This window comes from Pimephales promelas, chromosome 10 (genome assembly GCF_988280905.1).
Source record: "Pimephales promelas chromosome 10, fPimPro1.hap1.1, whole genome shotgun sequence".
Classification (NCBI taxonomy): domain Eukaryota; kingdom Metazoa; phylum Chordata; class Actinopteri; order Cypriniformes; family Leuciscidae; genus Pimephales; species Pimephales promelas.
In genome coordinates this window covers 14980759-14989818 of record NC_142778.1, presented here as the reverse complement: position 1 = coordinate 14989818, position 9060 = coordinate 14980759, and positions in this window count along the sequence as shown.

The following is a 9060-nucleotide window of genomic DNA, read 5'->3' as shown; positions in this document are numbered from 1 at the left end:
AAGACACACAGGCTAGGTGTAGGCCCACAGACACATTCTCATTTCTTAATTTTATGCCATTCTAAAACATTTTTATGTTAACTTTTAAGCTTTCATTGAAATATAAAGACAGTCCTGCAAGTCTGATCATAAGTAAGGACATTCAAAGTATGGACAGATGAGGTCACCACCAAGGAGAGCCTTGAGGATTATATGTCATCAGTGTGACACGTTACATCAGCAAATGGTGGTGATCACCTGACTGGAAACATCACAAACTGCAACCCGGTCTCATCCCAAATCGTCATATAACTGACGTTTTGGGACGTCTTTTGACCATACGTCAATATTCGCCTTTTTAGGGCCCCCTTAAACGTCGGTAGATGAGGTTATGGGATCCTAACTCTACCCCATACCTAAACTTAACCCTAAACCTAAACCGTCACCTAACTGACGTTAAAGGTAAAGGGTCAGTTGTATGACGGCCCGGGATCGCCATCTACCGACGTTTAAGGGGGCCCTAAAAAGGCGGATATTGACGTATGGTCAAAATACGTCCCAAAACGTCAGTTATATGACTTTTTGGGATGAGACTGTGTTACAAACTGCCATGGGATGTTCACGGCCCAGCACCGGAGGGCTCTGCAGAGGGGGAAAATCACTGGTACCCATGCCGGAGGATCAGTGATGTTGGTGAGGTGAGGTGCCTACGCTGAGCCAAAAGTATACTAAAAGACAGTACCCACCCAGCCACAGCCTGTTCATCCTGCTGCCTTCTGGGAAGAGATATAGAAGTTTCTGCTGCCGCACCACCAGACTGCAGAGCAACTGCTTAACCTGATTATAGTTTATTTCTGTTTACCATTTTTATAATTGCTTCTATATTAGCCTAATAATGTCTGCTATGTACCAGAAGAGAGTTACAAACTCAATTTATACTTTATACTATTATTATATTATATTATATTGTGACAAAATATTTCTACCCGTATACCTTAAAGAAGAATAAAGTGAATGTTTTGGAAATGGCCAGGTTAAAAGTTATGTCCTTAAAATGATTGAAATGTTGTGGAAGGATGAGGAAGCCAGAAGCTCATGTGAGGAAACCCACCAACATCCAAGAGTGGAAGCTGTTCTGTTCAGAGGAATGGGCAACGATTCGTCCAAGTCAATAAGCAAGCAGGACTTTTCAAAAGTGACTGGAAACGTTTTGTTGCGGTTATTGCTGATGTAATCAGCGTTGACAGCCTGTTTTTTTTGTAATGTAATTATGTTTTTGTTATTTCTTTTGAGGACCTTGTAAAATCTTCTTACCTTAGGGCTTAACAAATATTCTGCAGCCATTGATTGTACATCCAATGCCTTTGAAAGCATGAATGTGCTATAAAAAGTTTTAAGACTTGGATTATCTTCACTTGCATGACACTATCAGAGTTTTGTATGTTATACACACTGGAATGTGTATAGAGAAGAAAGATTCACACAGTATATAGCACACTGGTAAATCATTATTTTGGAGAGGTCACAGATTGTCTACATGATAGCAGTGTTAGAATCAGGTTGAAACAGAAGCAGGTTTAACTGTGGGCTGGATGAATGATGATGATTGTAACTAGGCAAATAAAATCAAAAACCAAATAAAATGAACAACAATAAATACATCTATATCAGTAATCTTGGTTTAAAACAATTACAGACACCACAGTCAGTCATTTAAATACTGCCACCTGCTGGTAGAAAGGGGAAACAGTGGTCCATTACGGTGGAAACCACATTAAATATAAATTTAATTATATAATATAGCGCTAACAGTATATAACGTTAGAAGTTGTTACTCTGCAGTGCACACACAATAAGTTCTTAGGTTAGGCCTAACCTGTATTACCAACTGTATTGAGCCAAACAATGCGCTCATTAAACGTGACTGGTGATGTCTGGAATAGGCATGATAAAATAGCTGTATTAAACTACTACTGTTGCAAACATATTTATTCCAGTCCAGGTTTATATAAGCCTATTTATTCATTGATTTTTCTTCTTCTAACGTTACTCTGGTATAATGTTAATGCTGCATATTATGACCGTCTAAAAGCTTGGCTTTTATTTTGATAAGCCATATTTACTATTACTTCCGGGTCACGTGGCCAATCTGTCTATATTTTAATGTAGTTCTTCACATAGATATGTATATAAAGGCTAGATATGTCGTCCACGCTGCTGGCCAATGGAGGTCGACGTCTGCACCTGGCGGCCATCTTCTCACAGGTAGCTCGCTCACTCGTAACATTGTGTTAATGGTACATGTTCTATTTAAATGACCATAACTTGCTCAATTTTCTACCGATTTTCAAACGGTTTGTTTTGTTATAAACATCAGAGATGTAGTTATGACACTGCATACTTATGAATAAAAAGTGTATAAATAAATAATCATCCAGATAATTATAGCCACGTTAATAACATTTGTAAGAAACCAAACCGTTTGTAAATCCGTCAAGATTTCAACGAGATAAGAGTATTTGTGTTCGTGCTGACCACTCTGTTGTGTTACGGCGGAGTTTCCATCATCATCACCGGCAGCCATCTTGTCACAGACAAGAAACTCCGCCGTAACACATCTAGTCTTTATATATATATCTATGGTTCTTCAAACGGAAAAATGTAAAAAGGGATTTCAAAAAACCAAAATCGGTCCGTTATTTGATTTTTGTTTTTTCGTTTTTCGTTTTTTGGATTCAGAACCAAAAACGGGAAAACGGCTCCTTTTTTACGCTTTCTTTGTTTTTGGTTTGAAACGACAAAGGAAAAAAGGGTGATTTCTCGTTATTTTGTTTTTTGCTTCAAACGCACAAACAAACTATCAAAACGTACACGGACCGGGTCGCGGTAACCGCAATATTGTAGTACCGCGCTTCTGACAAGTCAACCGCAGAGGATTGCACGTATAACCGCAGCAACCGCGATATTCACTTTTTTTTTTATAAGGCTATACCCTTCTTGTTTTGAACTTAATGCATGTGTATTGAATGTTAAACAAGTTCATAATGATAAGACTGTTTATCATGATGTGTAGCCACAAGCTTCACACAGACAGTGAGTGAATGAGAGAGATCGGCAGAGCGCGTGCAATTACCTGCGTCTGTCTTTGAAGTCGTGCAAAGCTTGTCGTGTCAAAGGGAAGCGAAATATTTGTCGCATCATCATTTTAACGTTCTCTTCATGAGTATTTTTTGTCCACATCGTAAACTTTATTTATATAGCAACAAATACATATAAATTCAATAAATAAATAAATGGCGGTAATACTGCATATCGCACTATTTAACCCACTCAACATTACCGCAAGGGAAATTGGTCCGTGTACTTTGCTGCCAACAGATTTTCGTTTTGAAAGGGGAAAAAAAACGAAAAAAATCCGTTTCTCAATTACCATTAGTAAATAGGAAAACAAAAAACGGAAAACAACCCATTTTTCGTTTTTCGTTCTGATATTAAAAGACGGAAAACGAAAAACAATCTCGTTATCCAGTTGTCCTTGATCTGTTTATAGATGGAAATCGGAAATCAAAATACGACCCCATAAATCGGTCGGTCAGGGGATCTCTGGATAATCCGTAATTCGTTTGTAATTATAAAACGAAAATACCGTTTTTCTGTTTTTTGTTTCAAATAAAAAAAACAAATAACCGTTTTTGGTGTCAGAATCAAAAAACGAAAAACCAATTAAAAACTGCTCGTTTTTCGTTTTTTGGTGACCATTTTATCGTTATTCATTTTTGAACAAAGAATGAAGTGAGTCTTTGAACTTCTGTCAATTCGTTTTTCGTTTATAAACCAAAAACGGAAGTCACGTGGTCCATTCCTTATTTGGAAGCGAATGTAACCGGAAACACTTTCAAAATAAAAGTAACTATAGTTAGCGAAGTGATGGTAGACTAAAACTGAACTAATATCCACAAGTTTCCAAGGGGCGCTCCTGTAAAAAATAAAAGTGGGTGAAACTTCCGGTGAGGCGGGGGAAGTAGCATTCCAATGGTATTTTGTGTGTTAGTTAGCGAAGAGGCTAGCTGTTTTTCGGAGAATTATTTTACTATTTAAAGACGCAAATCTTTATGAGAGATGGTGTTACGGAGCTCAGGGACAACATGTGCTGTTCGCGGTTGTATGTATAACTGGATTAAACTAGTTCAGTGGTTTAAACGTGATTGTTTTGAACACATGCTAAAACCGAAATCAGAGTGATCCTGCCAACAACTGTAGTTTCCATCACCTCCCAAAAGATGACGAATCTTCCTGTGTACATTTGTTTAAATTCTTAATATTCTATAAACTCTATCAGCATGTGTTTGGCTGTTCGCTACTGATGTTACACCTAAACTCAGGATCAAAGCCTGTGTTGACAGAATACCAAATGTGCCAGTTAATGTATTCAAGCAGCACATTCATTTATAATTTTGAATAAACTCCAAAGCACAATGACTAAGTGTGTATTTTTTATTTTAATTGTTTGTCAGCTCACACAACCGTCTGTCACCATGCCTTGATGAGTATTGATTATTAATAATGTTATTATTCTCCCAATCAACTACTGCGGAGGGTAAAGGTACTGTTATTTCACCCTTTTGAATTTCGTTGAGGTTGTGTTCCCACATCGTTAGCTAGTTTGGATCGCTATAACTTGAATGACTGTCAACTGTTGAATGAACGAGTGTCAAGCATGTCAAATCGCGCTTTGTTTACTTCCAACCGGAAGTCACGCCCACTTTTGACGCAAGGCCTCATGGGGCGTAGGAAACTTGTGGATAACATTTTTTAATACAACTAAAGTAGCACTGGGTGTGAATAAGACTTTAGTTAACTGAAATAAAAATGAAAACTAATAAAATAATAGCTCTGGTTGTCATGGAGAATTAAACATTTGTAAGAGCATTGGTGAATAGGGCCTACAGCTATGTATGCTATGAGCAGGGCTCTGCATTGCAACTCTTTCAATAGCATATATGGCCTAAAATGTTTTACAAGCATAGTGGGTGAGTGAAGACTAAAACCTACTGTAAATGTTATAAGGTTATATTATACTTTTATACATTTATATAGTTCCTCCTCCAGGTTGTGGTTATTAGCCTCTGCAGTGAACAGATGTAGATTTAGCCAGTGCCAGGATGTCACTGTGCAAAAACATAATTTATAAAATATATATTTCATAAATAATATTTTTAAATAAATAAAACTGAACTTCACCTGCCTTCCAGCTCCCCTTTCTATAGCTATACTATAGCTGCTAAAAACTCTCAGCTTCCACCATCTACTGTTACCCCTTCTGTGTCAAAACAAAAGTCTTCCAAAACAAATCTAGAAAGTTTTAAAACTTTTCATTTTTCCTTTGCATTTTTCTCCAGTGTAATATTATTATGTTAGTTAAGTAGATTAAATATTTTTAACCCTTGTGCATCAATTTATATACAGGACAAAAATGTCTGTGTCAAAAAACTGTCATAAAAATGTGAAGCTTGGAGCACAGACTTAAGTTCGTATCATTTTAAAGAAGACCCATGGCAGATTATTGCTGAAGTAAACTAAAGCTTAATTAAAATAATAAGTAGTAAATAAAAAAAAAGTTATATAGGTATAAGTTTATGAAAATTATTTATTATTATTTACAGATTTTCCCCATTGGGTGCCAGCAAAACTCCACTGGTGCACACAGTGATTGGATTTTAGATTTGCAAATGAGTTTTTCTCTCTCAAATATGACAAGCACACAAACACATACACACACAAAAAAAATGTATAACACATACAAACCACACTCTGACATCCACCCACACAATATTGTTAAAGCCACAGCGTGGAACTCTTCAACCTTTATAATATATTACCAAAACTACCATTGAGATGGTAGATCGACTTACAATAGGTTGAATGACGCGTCTGCCATCTCCTGAAGGTGTCTGTATCACTTTTACTTGCACTTTGTAACTTCGAGTTTCGGGTAGGAACCCGAGCACAAAAAGAACTACAAAATTCGACCGCTTTACGGCATACGTCACTTCCCCCACCACCCACAACTTCCTCAGAATCTAACGTTAGTGCTCAACTCGCGTTTGATTGCCGTCGTATGTTTTCGTCATGCCGAACAACAGCTACAAGGAAGAAGGCAACGGTTTTATCAGAGGAAACTAAAAAAGAAATGGGGAGAGTGACAAATCAAAAGCCAGGACGAGGATTAACATATTGGTCCAGCTTTCGCTTCGCTCGCTGGCGTGAGCTAAAGGAGGAGGGGTGCTCGACCGATGCGGACGCTTGCCTGCACACAAATGCCGTTTCTAAGGTAACCCAGATAAATTCATATAAGCAGTGTAGTATTTTCTAGTATTCCGGCCACAGCCGATGGTGCTATGAGTGTAATAAAATGCCCACAGCCCAGTGTTCATTTCTACAAACAGCCCGCCTCAGTACAGGGCTCGCACTAATAAAATCGGCTCTTGTCAACGTGAACGTGCCCGCGACTCAGTAGTACCCACAAACACTAACATTACACACCACATGTCCCACGGTTTCTGTAAAAATAAACCAACACACATAACGTTACAGTCAGCTCTGGCCGATGGTGTTTTCAGTGCAGTGAATGTGTCCGCGCTGTCCCACGCCCACATTCACTCATAGACATGATAATCCCCACGGGGATCACCCCGCTCGCTCTCTCAGCCGGCTGCTATAAGGGAATCAAGCGCGGCAAGGTTGCCCGGCCCGCCTCATACACTGCAAGCACCATAGACAGTAAAAGCACAAGCACACACAATCTAAAGACACGGGAGGCTGACCGGTTGACTGTTTGTTGACTTTAATTTGCGACAGTGCTGCGGAGCTTGTGGCCTCTAGGGATGTTGGACGTGAAAATTACATGTCGAGCACCATCTAGTGGCCAAAAAGTTCCGCAGTGTGGCTTTAAAGCAAGGACAGGTTGGCCACGTGACCCGGAAGTAATAGTAAATATGGCCTATCAAAATAAAAGCCAAGCTTTTAGAACGGTCATAATATGCAGCACTAACGTTGTAGGAAATAAATAGAAACCTGGACCGGAATAAATATGTATTACAACAGTATTACAGCTACAGCTATAATATCATACCTATCCAGCCTTCACTAGTCACGTTTAATGAGCGCATTGTTTGGCTCAATACAGTTGGTAAGGTTAACCTAAGAACTTATTGTGTATGCAGAGTTGTTACTGTTAGCGCTATATTGTATAATTATATTTAATGTGGTTTCCACACCGTAATGGACCACTGTTTGCCCTTTCTACCAGCAGGTGGCAGTATTTAAATGACTGATTGTATGGTGTCTGTAATTGTTTTAAATCAAGATTACTGATACAGATATATTTATTGTTGTTCATTTGATTTGGTTTTTGATTTTATTTGCCTAGTTATCATCATCATCATCATTCATCCAGCCCAGAGTTAAACCTGCTTCTGTTTTAACCTGATTCTAACTATGATTCTAACACTGCTATCAGCTTCTTAGCAGCTCAGACAACAAACTCACATCAGAAATGTCCTATGTAGGCCATCTGGCCAAAAGAATGATTTACCAGTGTGCTGTGTGAATCTTTCTTCTCTATACACATTCCAATGTGTATAAAATACAAAATACAAAAGATAGTGTGATGCAAGTGAAGAGAATCCATACAAGTCTTAAAACTTTATATAGCACATTCATGCTTTCAAGGGCATTGGATGTACAATCAATGGCTGCAGAATATTTGTTAAGCCCTAAGGTAAGAAGATTTTACAAGGTCCTCAAAAGAAATAACAAAAACATAATTACATTACAAAAAAACAGGCTGTCAACGCTGATTACATCAGCAATAACCGCAACAAAATGTTTCCAGTAACTTTTGAACAGTCCTGTCCATACTTTGAATGTCCTTACTTATGATCAGACTTGCAGCACTGTCTTTATATTTCAATGAAAGCTTAAATATTAACATAAAAATGTTTTAGAATGGCATAAAATTAAGAAATGAGAATGTGTCTGTAGTGTACACCTAGCCCTATGCGTCTTAATCAGCATAATCATTAAACTTCTGTTTGCTTACAGTCCCTCTGACTGCAGCTCAGCTCAGTATAGAAGATCATTTGGACTGTGCAATGACAGATATCACAATAGATGATGGAGAAGTGAACTGTGCATCACTACGCTGCATGAACTTTATCTAAAAAAAAGTAGGCTATTTTAAAGTAGAATTCCATAAATTATATTCAATAAATATTATCAAAACTTTAGGTGTTCTCAAGTGGTCTTGTATCAAATAATTGATGGCAGTTATTAATTATAGGTTATTCTGCTCTTTACCAATATGCCTAGTAATTGCTGACAACATCTGGCCTTTATAATCAATCTGGAATGTAAAATATTTCAAGGTACACATTTCAAAGAAGACTATTATACAATGAATATGAGGTGCTAGAAAAACAAAATTCATCAGGTGGTATCCAATGATAGTCCCACCATGGGCCCAAACTTTTCTGTAGATTTTTCCATAGACAGCTTTTCAAAGCTGCCTCAGTATAATAGCCTACCGCTGTCACACAATCTGTTCTTCAGAGAAGCGCGTTCGCGCCCATGGTCGCGCCATTTATGCTTAAACATAGCTATATTGCGTGTCTATGTCAACTTAAACGCGAATGCATGTTTAAAATACATAAATGTAAAGAATGATTTTCATGACAACTAAATATTTTCGCTTTGGTATAGAAAAGCATAGCATAGACATAGAAAAGCAAGTGAAGCTAATGGGGGGGGGGGGTAATGTGTTACTTTGTTGTTTTAAAATTTATAGAAAAGACAATGTTTTATTAAGATGAAAAAGTGTTGTTTTTTGTTTGTTTGTTTTTTTGTAAAATAATAGTCAGAAATTAAATGGGATATTTTATTGTATATTTACTGCACTTACTGTACCCTGTAACTATACAGAACAAGGGGGTAATTCACTTTAATTTACAGCCGGCAGTAGTTACACTTACCCTGTAGATAGCCTACACAGTTGAACAGGTAACAAACACTACTTACTATGTA